Source organism: Schistocerca gregaria, chromosome 2 (genome assembly GCF_023897955.1).
Source record: "Schistocerca gregaria isolate iqSchGreg1 chromosome 2, iqSchGreg1.2, whole genome shotgun sequence".
NCBI classification, from domain to species: Eukaryota; Metazoa; Arthropoda; class Insecta; order Orthoptera; family Acrididae; genus Schistocerca; species Schistocerca gregaria.
The window spans coordinates 390,798,620-390,812,246 of NC_064921.1; positions in this window are offsets into that span (position 1 = coordinate 390,798,620).

Here is a 13,627-nt window from a genome sequence, read left to right on the forward strand (position 1 = left end):
TGCTACTCTATCCTGTGCAAGCTTCATCATCTCCCACTACTTACTGCAACCTACATCCTTCTGAATCTGCTTAGTGTATTCATCTCTTGGGCTCCCTCTACAATTTTTACCCTCCACGCTGCCCTCCAATGCTAAATTTGTGAGCCCTTGATGCCTCAGAACATGTCCTACCAACCAATCCCTTCTTCTGGTCAAGCTGTGCCACAAACTTCTCTTCACCCCAATCCAATCAATACTTCCTCATTAGTTACGTGATCTACCCATTTAATCTCCAGCACTCTTCTGTAGCTCCACATTTCGAAAGCTTCTATTCTCTTCTTGTCCAAACTCTTTACCGTCCATGTTTCACTTCCATACATGGCTACACTCCAAACAAATACTTTCAGAAACGACTTCCTGATACATAGATCTATATTCGATGTTAACAAATTTATCTTCTTCAGAAACGCTTTCCTTGCCACTGCCAGTCTACATTTTATATCCTCGCTACTTCGACCCTCATCAGTTATTTTGCTCCCCAAATAGCAAAACTCCTTTACTACTTTAAGCGTCTCATTTCCTAATCTAATTCCCTCAGCATCATCCAACTTAATTCAACTATATTCCATTATCCTCGTTTTGCTTTTGTTAATGTTCATCTTAAATCCTCCTTTCAAGACACTGTCCATTCCATTCAACTGCTCTTCCAAGCCCTTTGCTGTCTCTGACAGAATTACAATGTCATCGGCGAACCTCAAAGTTCTTACTTCTTCTCCATGAATTTTAATACCTACTCCGAATATTTCTTTTGTTTCCTTTACTGCTTGCTCAATATACAGATTGAATAACATCGGGGAGAGGCTACAACCCTGTCTCACTCCTTTCCCAACCACTGCTTCCCTTTCATACCCCTCGACTCTTATGACTGCCATCTGGTTTCTGTACAAATTGTAAATAGCCTTTCGCTCCCTGTACCTTACCCCTACCACCTTCAGAATTTGAAAGAGAGTATTCCAGTCAACATTGTCAAAAGCTTTCTCGAAGTCTACAAATGCTAGAAACGTAGGTTTGCCTTTTCTTCATCTTTCTTCTAAAATGAGTCGTAAGGTCAGTATTGCCTCACGTGTTCCAACATTTCTACAGAATCCAAACTGATCCTCCCCGAGGTCCGCATCTACCAGTTTTTCCATTCGTCTGTAAAGAATTCGCGTTAATATTTTGCAGCTGTGATTTATTAAACTCATAGTTCGGTAATTTTCGCATCTGTCAGCACATGCTTTCTTTGGGATTGGAATTATTATATTCTTCTTGAAGTCTGAGGGTATTTCGCCTGTCTCGTATATCTTGCTCATCAGCTGGTAGAGTTTTGTTATGACTGGTTCTCGCAAGGGTGTCAGTAGTTCTAATAGAATGTTGTCTACTCCGGGGGCCCTGTTTCGATTCAGGTCTTTCAGTGCACTGTCAAACTCTTCACGCAGTATCTTATCTCCCATTTCGTCTTCATCTACATCCTCTTCCATTTCCATAATATTGTCCTCAAGTACATCGCCCTTGTCTAAACCTTCTATATACTCCTTCCACCTTTCTGCCTTCCCTTCTTTGCTTAGAACTGGGTTGCCATATGAGCTCTTGATATTCATACACGTGGTTCTCTTCTCTCCAAAGGTCTCTTTAATTTTCCTGCAGGCAGTATCTATCTTACCCCTAGTGAGATAAGTTTCTACATGCTTACATTTGTCCTCTAGCCATCCCTGCTTTGCCATTTTGCACTTCCTGTTGATCTCATTTTTGAGACGTTTGTATTCCTTTTTGCCTGCTTCCTTTACTGCATTTTTATCTTTTCTCCTTTCATCAATTAAATTCAATATTTCTTCTGTTACCCAAGGATTTCTAGCAGCCCTCGTCTTTTTACCTACTTTATCCTCTGCTGCCTTCACTATTTCATCCCTCAGAGCTACCCATTCTTCTTCTACTGTGTTTCTTTCCCCCATTCCTGTCAATTGTTCCCTTATGCTCTCCTTGAAACTCTGTATAACCTCTGGTTCTTTCAGCTTATCCAGATCCCATGTCCTTAAATTGCCACCTTTTTGCAGTTTCTTCAGTTTTAATCTACAGGTCATAACCAAGAGAGTGTGGTCAGAGTCCACATGTGCCCCTGGAAATGTCTTACAATTTAAAACCTGGTTCCTAAATCTCTGTCTTACCATTATATAATCTATCTGATACCTTTTAGTATCTCCAGGATTCTTCCGTGTATACAACCTTCTTTTATGATTCTTGAACCAAGTGTTAGCTATGATTAAGTTATGCTCTGTGCAAAATTCTACCAGACGGCTTGTTAAATATTGGACACTATATTGTGTAAGCACAGTCTCAACATACTAATCAGCAACAATGAAATACTTGTGCCACTTAAATGTGACAACTGTAATTTTATTAATGCCACAAGATATTAGTAATATATGCTTGTGTACGAACCTCAAAGCCTCCAAAACAGTTACAAATTGAGTGGGCCTGAAAGGCACAGATTTTAATTGCCTGGTAGAACCTTAACATTTCGAAAATAAAGTGTTTCATGCTGTCAAAGAGTACTGTGATAGATATTCTGCCTTCTGGTAATCGTAATACTATTGTATACTCTTTCACCTCACAGTGATTTTATCGTGAAAAGACAGTCTGTGCTCATTGCCCTTGCATATTATTGTACCAGTCTGTCAAGTACATTGGAAAGGTGAACTACCATTTCTTGAACTTTCAGTTACATCATCATAAGATGAATATTAGGCTGCTACATCACATAGATTTTACAGATTGCATAAAGTGAACAAGAATGACAAGCCATTTCATTATCAGTAACACATAGGCAACTGCATACGTAATATCATAGCAGAAAGAACTTCTAACAACTTCAGACTGTTGTTGTCAGGAAATTACTTCACAGGTTGTTTCCACTCACAAATGAAATTTTTAATATTTGTGGTTGGCACAGGATTCTAGTGGAATTAAAATCGCGTCCATGTTGATGAACACAAGTGTATGGCAGGAAAAACATTTACATGTCTTAACTCTTCTCCACGCATTTCGTAGCCAAGGTGTCATTGAAAATGTCACTAAGAGAATAACTGTTGATAAAATTAAAACTTTCATACATTCAGTGTGCCTCCTGTTTCTGAGAACTTAGGTTTCAACATAAAGATAATGATGCAAGATAACCAGACCTGTGTTATTTGTCAGACATACTTGTTGATAGGTGTCACTATCAATCAATGTGTTGTTATTCTTGAAACATCAACAGGTGTCATCATCATATATTCCTTGCTGTAAACCTTTGCAGTGATTGCCTCCACTGAAGACATATCTTGAAATAATGCAAAAACATTATAGCTGTTCTACAGTGCGCTAAGATTATATGTGACTTTTGACATTTGGCTCACTAGAGGATAGGTTACACCGCTGCCCAGGTAACACAAATGGTGAGCTGGATTTCCCTACTGCAGCCAAATGTGAAAATTATCATACACAGGGATCAGTGTTTTTTACAGTCAAGTGAATCTATGGCAGTGTAATCTGCACATTTGGCAGGCTATTTGACTGATAAAATTACATATAAGGAATGGTGTAACATTATGACACACCGTTCCCTGTTCATGTACAGTGTGCACTCATTGGGATGCTGTCAAGAAACAATTTCTCGATATTTTAAAGTATGTGGACAGCATTGAAGAACGAGAGAATTAGACGATAACAATCGCTATGGAAAATGAGATGTTGCAAGCATTATTGCAATACAAAGGCAGGCTGAAGTGGCACAAGGCCAGAGGGGAATGGAATAAGTGATACTGGGATGACTGTTGTGGTCCACCCAAAAGAGAACAATGCTAGAATGAAATGCTGGACCACAGGCACTGTTTAAATTGCATTTAAGCATTATATAATAAGAAAGAATGTATAGTTGTGTGTGCACTGTTCTGACCTCATGAAAGGCAGAGGTGTGAGAGACCGCAGAAGTAGAAGACCGAAGATAGTTGGGTCTTTCGGTAAATGCCTTATCAGAAAAGGGGCACTACATATGCAAAGTGTTGTGCTGGTGATCAGAAGTGGAGGACAATATAGATCAATATTGTAATAATCCAGAGATGCTGCAACCGGTGTCCCTTCCAGTGAGATAACTGTGGAAGGAGTTGAGACTAGGGTACGCCTGCATTCTGTTTCACAAATAATGACACCTTCGGTACCTTTTTACTCTAAACTGGTGGAGAGTGACACTAAAGTTGCAGAGACCTCCTGTTAAAGAAAGGTCACTGATTTCCATGTTGGGGCAAAAAAGCAGCACTTAAGGAAGCAAGTCTTGGTGTCCCTAAGTGACAGAAGAAGCAACTCTAAGGAAAACGCTTTTGTTATTGATGGTTTGTCATTTAATTTTGTAATCAGCAATGATTTACTCCCTGGCAGAATCACAGTCATGTACTGGACCACAGAAACGGTGATTGATTTGTTTAAAGTGATTTAGTAACATGTAAGGAGGGCAAAGAAATTTCTATAGATGGGCTACAGGACCTAAAAGGCAATTAATTAGAGGGAACAGGGGTCTATGTAAGTTCAGTTTACCAACAGTGGGCTGTCTTGATTGTTCCATCCACCTAGCTGATGAAGGGAAATATATCAGACATGGTGCAACTACTTGTGAGTTAGAGAGCCTTGATATATGCTTATAGGGTTTAGAGTGCCAGGGGCTTTTATGAGCATGCTCTCAAGATACTCCGTTGCCCGTGTGAATAAGGAAGTTGTGCATTGAGAACAACACACTAATATGCAGTGTGGCTGTAATGAAATCATGAGCTGTCAAAACCAACAATAAGCTCTCCAAGACAGTACTAAAGGTTAGACATGGAACTCCCATTGTAACAAAAGCTCATGTCGAGTGGAGAACGCAGCAGAGGTGGGTAGTGCAGCATAGACACACTTAGAGGAGCACTATGGAAGTATGTGATACCCCACCCTCCAGTAGTGGTAGAAGACAATGTTGTGTCATCTACAGAAGAAAGAGCTGCAATAGTCTGACAATTGTCATAGAAGCATGAGTTTCTCCACATAGCCAATTGGCAAGAGAGACTAGGAATGCCTTACTTGATGTGGATAATAAAGTGAGAGGGTTACAAACACTCAATATTTTTTGGTTAGCATGTTATTTATTGTCGTTAGACAGCCATGTGTGTGGTTTTTGTTTTTGTTTTTGTAGGGTATTGGTATAGACATTGGGAGGGGGGGGGGAATTTTGCATTTTGCAATATTACAACACAGCTCACTGTAATCTAATTGTATTTAGGTTGTGTTTTTGCTTGTTGTGTGTGCTTAATTCTAATCTGATTTGCCCATGTTTTGTTGTGTGCTTCCATAGGATGTGTAGAAGTTGATGGTGCTAATGTGGATGTTAAGAACTAACCTTACATATGATATTGTAAGTCCCATTTTGCACTTTGTGGAGACACGCCAGGAGCACCATGCAATTGGTGGAGATGTTATTATCTTGCAAAGTTGTGCTTAGAAAGTAGTTTTAGAATGTTAAGATTAGTATACTATGTTAAAAGATTGGGTACGTAGAAGAGCTTAAGTACTTAATAATTAGGTACAGGTGTTTGTTTCTTCTCTCTCTTGTTGATATCAGAGTCACAGGACTTGCCCACAATAACATTAAGTGAAGGCACAGGATGCCTTGGAAGATAAGTAATGCACACACACATCTGATAATCACAAGTGGTGTGGTATAATTGAAAGTGCTGACATTTTTCTTGTATTTATTGTTATTGTGGGAAACAAATACATAGATGAGGTACATGGTTGTTGTTGTTGTTGTGGTCTTCAGTCTTGATACTGGTTTGATGCAGCTCTCCGTGCTACTCTATCCTGTGCAAGCTTCTTCATCTCCCACTACTTACTGCAACTTACATCCCTCTGAATCTGCTTAGTGTATTCATCTCTTGGGCTCCCTCTACAATTTTTACCCTCCACGCTGCCCTCCAATGCTAAATTTGTGAGCCCTTGATGCCTCAGAACATGTCCTACCAACCAATCCCTTCTTCTGGTCAAGTTGTGCCACAAACTTCTCTTCTCCCCAATTCTATTCAATACTTCCTCATTAGTTACGTGATCTACCCATTTAATCTCCAGCATTCTTCTGTAGCACCACATTTCGAAAGCTTCTATTCTCTTCTTGTCCAAACTATTTACCGCCCATGTTTCACTTCCATACATGGCTACACTCCAAACAAATACTTCCAGAAACGACTCCCTGATACATAGATCTATATTCGATGTTAACAAATTTATCTTCTTCAGAAACTCTTTCCTTGCCGCTGCCAGTCTACATTTTGTATCCTCTCTACTTCGACCATCATCAGTTATTTTGCTCCCCAAATAGCAAAACTCCTTTACTACTTTAAGCGTCTCATTTCCTAATCTAATTCTCTCAGCATCATCCAACTTAATTCAACTATATTCCATTATCCTCGTTTTGCTTTTGTTAATGTTCATCTTAAATCCTCCTTTCAAGACACTGTCCATTCCATTCAACTGCTCTTCCAAGCCCTTTGCTGTCTCTGACAGAATTACAATGTCATCGGCGAACCTCAAAGTTCTTACTTCTTCTCCATGGATTTTAATACGTACACCGAATTTTTCTTTTGTTTCCTTTACTGCTTGCTTGCTCAATATACAGATTGAATAACATCGGGGAGACGCTACAACCCTGTCTTACTCCCTTCCCAACCACTGCTTCCCTACATACGCCTCGGCTCTTATAACTGCCATCTGGTTTCTGTACAAATTGTAAATAGCCTTTTGCTCCAAGTACTTTACCCCTGCCACCTTCAAATTTTGAAACAGAGTGTTCCAGTAACATTGTCAAAAGCTTTCTTTAAGTCTGCGAATGCTAGAACCGTAGGTTTGCCTTCGCTTAATCTTTCCTCTAAGATAAGTCGTAAGGTCAGTTTTGGTACATGCTACACTGCTGTTAATATTATTGTGTTTTACCGATTCCACATAATCATAACTGGCCTATGTTAGTCTAAGATTACATCATGCCTATTTATTGGTTTATGTGACCAGTGAATTGGATGGGCAAATGGTGAATATTGTTACTGTTTATGGTTTTTTCTTTTATAAAAGTTCCATGTGACCTAATTCTCTGTATCTTGATTCTGTTTGTCATATTTTTTTAATTTCTGACGTTTTGAGCTTGTTCAATGTAATTTATGTTCTTAGAGTGCTATTTATAAGTTGTTGAGTGTTGTCTACATAAGTCATATCTTGGTTGGTAATGACTTACTATGCCTTTTTGAGTCCAACTAATATGCTTTAAAAATATATAACATTAAAAATTTTCACCTGGTTAACCTTAATTAGCATAGTCAGCAATGAATACAAGAAGAAATTAGCAAAAAGTGAACATTCAATTTTTTTTGAGGATGTGGTTTTACCTTGGAACCATTAGGACATACATTTTTCAGCCACCCATCATTTCATATGATACGTTTGAAAACAAATTCACATTTCTCCTAGAAACAATCCCACATCTTGAAACCTCAGTGAACTCCTAATGCCTAAAACAAATCATAGTCCTAAATAACAAGCAAAAATGGGCAAAAAATTTAATAAATTTTGTATCAAAACTATGTACTGCCCCAGTGGTTTCATTGTGAAACTACTCACAAAAGCATTAGTACACACTAAATTCACATTACAATAACTTTAAATATATTTATTTCTGCTGTCGGTGATCTCATCAACGTGCCCACTATAAAGAAAACCACGTGTCATAATCTCGTACAATCATGTAGCACAGTCTCAATGCCAACTATTGATTTGAATGTTAAAAATGACTGCGACAAAGCATTATATTCATAGCAGTACCTCAGTGTACCACGAGATATGTGCCTTGTAGCAGCATCGGTGGTTTCATGCTAAAGGCACTTCTACTTAAAAAAAAAAAAAACCAGTGTGGTGGTTTCAGATAGAAATCGCTGGTCTCGAAGTGTTATGGGCATTAGTTGGGTAAACTGTTGGTTGCAGTTGACAGAATTTGGGTCAACTGAAAACAATGTCACATCCTCACAATAGCCTCTCAGCTTGCAAATTAGTGTAATATTTATTTATTTTTTTAAATTATAAGTGCAGATTTTTTTTAATGAATAGGAAGTGTGAGTGGCAGGACCAGTGAGTGTAGATGAGCCATGTTGCCAGGACTCTCAACCTTTTGTACCAAAAGCATGAGAGTCATGCCAAGGAGCTATGTAATACTCTGATGTTGGATGCTCAGGACAACTGGGCTCCATTTAGGCCACACTTGCACTAGACAATTTCCTGAAAGCCAGACAGGTAAGGTTTAACTGAAATGTTTGCTTTGCTCCGAAAGAGTTGCCCTATTTAAATGTAAACTGGTAGCAGAAGGATGCAATCAAGTCCCAATTGCAAAGCAACATAGGCTCATTTCCTTTACAGACAAACAGGTTTGTTGTTGAGTTGCTGCCTTCTTGACGATTCAGGAAAGCAGACAAACAGGGTGTATATGTGGACACGGGAAAAAAATTCCCGGATTTTTCCCAGATCTCCCAGTTAAAAATATATTTTCTCCCGAGTGAAAATACACGTTTTCCGTAATAAGTGACAGTATACTTTGGGTTGGAACTGTAAAATTTATCATTCCTCAGAATGGATATGGTTTTATACAGCAAAGTAAAATTTTTCGACGCTTTAGAAAACGAAACTCAGGGGGAAGAAAACACGTTTTGGAAAGATCTTTAATGTGCAGCAACATGTACGCTGCATATTTTCGTATTACAAAAGTATAAATTCGAATTCCACCAGCAGAAAAAGTTAATGTTTTAAGTTAATATACATAGTGTTGCTACAAGAAAAGAAAAGCTTTCACATATAATATTTGTCTCGAAGATTTTAAGCTACAACAGGGTGTATACATAGACATGAAAAAAAAATTCCCAATTTTTTCCGGTTGAAAATATACTTTCTCCCGAGTGAAAATACACTTTTCCGTGTTAAGGACAGTATACTTTTTCTCAGCACTGTTAAACTTATCAATTCTTTGATGGTTTATGGTTTTATACAATGACGTAGAATTTCCTGGCACTTTAGAAAATGAAGCTCAGTGGGGAAAAACACATTTTGGAAAGATCTTTGATGTGCAGCAACATGTACAATGCATATTTTCGTGTTACAAACGTATAAATTAGAATTCCACCAAACACCACATGTTACTTTCTGAAGCATTAAAATCAAGTTTGCGATGCGCCTTTGTAAGCCAGTCACAGCTCATGTCACGTGATTTCGCCAGAGCTGATGACAATATTTGACATGTGATGTAGTCCACCAATAGCAAGATCACTCTTAAGTAGCGCGACACACAAATAAGAAAAGTTAATGGCTTAAATTAATATACATTGTGTTGTGTGTACCGTAAGACCTTCAATACACACACCATCAGATTATTTGACTTGTCGCTCTAACGAATTAGGCGAGTGTCAGCAATATGACTCATGGTCTTATCGTGGCATGTTTATCTTCTGCCATTAGGTCAGACGATAGAAACGCCACTTGCACGCTTAGAGTAGCAGATTGACGGTGACCAACTTTAAACAGAACTTGATTAATTTTCACACACATTTATTAAAATAATAACAAACATAAACATTACGTAACTTGATTCTGGATGCTATTTACAATTGACAATCTGAAGTTCCTTTGGTCTTGGTACATTAATCTTATTTTGACATATCTCTGTTACTTGACAAATTGTCTATACATTTCTCTTCATTGCTATGTACAGGAATATGATAACTTATTAGGTGCAGACTGAAACTTGACTATAGACTGGTACAGACAAATACAGACTGCTGCAGACAAAAGCAGACTGACTAATCGGAGGTCCGTACACTCATTATAATACCTCGTGCATTCAGGTATCATTGCACGAGTGTGATCCGCGAGGAGAAAAGGTTCTACGTTAGCAGCAATCTCATTGGCTGCGTTACATATTAATACGCGCATCGGCGGAAGCAGAATTTGGTCCGTCTCTAAGGCAGTGCCATCTCGTAGTTCGGAGACGGACGAACACTGCGCCTGCACTGTTGTGCTTAGCGGGGCGCTCTCTAGTGGGAAAGTTGTGTATGCGCTGACTACGCGGAACTATGTACACAACATACACATTGTTGCTACAAGAAAAGCAAAGCTTACACATATAATACTGGTCTCGGAGATTTATAAGCTGCAAGAGAAGTTAAGCTTCCATATATAATGTTGATCTTTTTTGAGCATCATACATCACATAAATGTGCCAGTAAAATTTTTAATAACGACATAAATGTCTCATCTTCTGGGCTTGAAATTCTTCAGGTGGTCGTCTCAAAGAGTTGATTTTTAAATGAGATCCAAACGCTCTGTGATATAAGAAATTCATCGTACATTCTCTCACATAGTTTACTTTGAAAGTAACACTTTTCAAAGCAATATTTGCAATATTTTTCCGTGACCTATTGGAAATAGGTTCGTTTCAGCAGTTGCCAGAGAGCGCCAGATAACAGACGTCACTGCACTTGGGCAGCTACGATGACGCATGTTTTTTTCCTCTCGTTCATGTTTTGTTGCTGCAGTATTATTCTGCAGAAGCAGGATACAGTAATATTTTTTGTTAGAGTAATGGTTCTTACCAGTCAAAATCACAAAAATGCAACTGAGGACAGAAACAATGAAAAATTCCCAGAATGAAATAAAATTCCCGGGTTTTTCCCGGATGAAAAAATTCCCGGATTTTTCCCGGATCTCCCGGTTGTCCCGGGTCATATACACCCTGTGTAAGTAATTCTTAGCCATGTCCATGAGAAAATCCGACATGAATTCTGCACAGGATCCGACAACCAGGACTGAGAGATGCCACATCAAGGAGATAGTGTGAGAACAATGTGGGAGTTCACATGTTACATGCCAGATGCTGCCCAGGTTTATTTTTTATTCACAAGATCAGAAATTTTATCACACTATACAAATACTTTGAGGCATGATTACATAGTATTGATCATTCATTGCATGAGATTGCAAATTAGGTTCAACAGTGTAGATACAATGGAAAAAATTAAGTGCCATGGATAATAGTGAGAGACCAGGGAGAACACTGCTGAGATGAATAAGAGGTAGAGAAGAGAGAGGTCAGTCAGTGAGTGAAGATAATGAATGAGTGTTAAGTGAGATGAGTACTCAGAAATGCCAGAGAAGAAATAATTTTTCATGCTGCTACATACAAGATGTTCCAACCTTGCGTTCTGGAGGCATATCAACCTATTTTCGACTCAGTTTTCACACTTTGAGCCAGATTTGTGCATTCATTCCAATGCCTGTCATCACCTTTAGATGTACCCATTTTCCATACAATGCAAAATGGACTTTCTTGAGTCAGATGCTTCAGTCTTCCAGCATTTTCTTTATCTGATCTCAGCCTCCAAATGTTATGCTGGCATCACCTCTGTCTGTGATAATTATCTCAAATAACAGACATTCAGTTTGAGGACAATAGTACTGTGTCAGACACCAGTGAGTGCTCTACCTGGAAGGCGATAATCTCAGGAACATGGAAGGAGTGCTGAGTTATGCTGCTTAGGGCATCACCTCTGTGCCACAGGAGATGTAAGTTGCCAGCTTCCAGCCCGTAGGTACACACAGCAAGAGGTGATTGACACATTTTGCTAACATTGAATTAACTGTCCAAGTCTACAAGTGGTGAGATGATGTGATTAAATCCCTCCCCCCTACTTGCCCAGTTACTGAGTCTTTATGTCTGTCAGGTTATATTGGTCCTATGGTTATATTTGTATTGCTGATCTGTGAATGACAATAATAATAATAACAAATGTAAATGTTGCTAGTCTCCTACCGAGCAGCTCCCTAGGTGGCGGATAGGGGGATGATCACCAGATATGGTGGGTACAGGGGAGATAAAGTACCGGGGGTGGACCACAACTAGTAGCAAGGGCACAGCAGTTCCACATGTCAGTGGCGATACCCCAACAGTGTCTGTTCCATGTGTTAGTGGCGGCTGGTAAAACGTACCTCAGGGCTAACAACCTTGAGAGTTAACTTCATCACTCACTAGGGTGACCCCATACATATACTCGTTGGACTCAACATGAAGAGAAATAATACCCCAAATGGTAACCAATCCACCCCCAGTCATGATGGGGCTAGCAGGTCATCGGATTCTGGGGAGCCTGCACCTTTGTGCATTCCACCACTACTGACCTCACATCAACAAGAACAGAAAAAGAAAAGAAACATCACTTACCTAGCTACAGTGAACATGACCTCCCTGTTAAAGGTTGGTAAACTCAAACACACCCTTGATGTGTTGGAGAAGTATAACATTAAGATAGGGGCATTACAAGAGACTCGGTTCCAAGATGAGGATGCTGTGGAATCCCAAGGATGTTGGGTCTATAAAGGAAAATCAGGTGAAAGAGTGATGAAGACAGTTCCACACCTGGGTACTGGCTTTTCTGTACATTATAGAATGGTCAACCATGTTTTAGAATTCACTTCCCCCAATGGCAGAACCTCCTCGCTATCCTTGAGATCCTGCAATAGAGCATACACAATAGTTAACTTCCATTCACATACAAATGATGCCAGTAGGAATGATCTGGAAGTTATAGAATACTACTGGAACACCCTAGACAAGACCCCTAACAACCACACCATCATACTCATGGGTGACTTCAACGCACAAGTTGGCAAGGAAAAGAAGTACTTCAGGATATTAGATGGTTACCCAGCCCACAAGAGGACCAACAGAAATGGCGAGTGCCTCATAGACCTTTGTGACAACTACAATCTGGTCCTAAAATCAACTGCGTTCAAGCGACTACCAAGGAAGCCCATGGCCTGGAGGAATCCAAATCACATGCTGGATGAATTTCAGATAGGCCATATGGCTATTGACAGGACATGCCACAAGGAAATACAAAATGTCAAGGTAATGAGGAAAGCAAGCCTTGACTCTGGCCACTATCTGCATAGTTAACATCAACCTACAATCTTTGATAAGAGCTCACAACACCCGAAAGATTTCGAGAATACCAAAGTTTAACACCCACTGGCTGAGTAGTAAGGATTGCGACTTCCAGACCACCCTTGAGAAGAACACACAGAAACAATGGTGGCCTACTCTTCAAAAGGCTCTACTGGATGCCGCTCTTGAAACTATACCTGCTTCATCGACAGAGGCAAGCATCCTTGGAGGACCACAGAATGTGATCAAGCTATAGAGGAAAGGTATAGAGCCTGGATCAAGTGGAATCAGTGCAAAGATGAGCCGAACCATCAGGCTTTCATGCTGCAAAGAAAAACAACAGCGAGCATCATCCGCAAAACAAAGAGGAACTACCACAGTTCTCAAATACTACAGGCAGAAGAAGACTTCAAGAAAAGCAATAATTCAATAGATCTCTACAAGCAACTCAAGAAACAGACTATTTCATACACGGCCCCAACCCTACATCTCAGAGAGCCAGATGGGAAACTCCAAATGCATAACAGGGACTTCACAAAAACCTTTGCAAAATACTTCCAGAAATTCCTCAATGCAGAACAA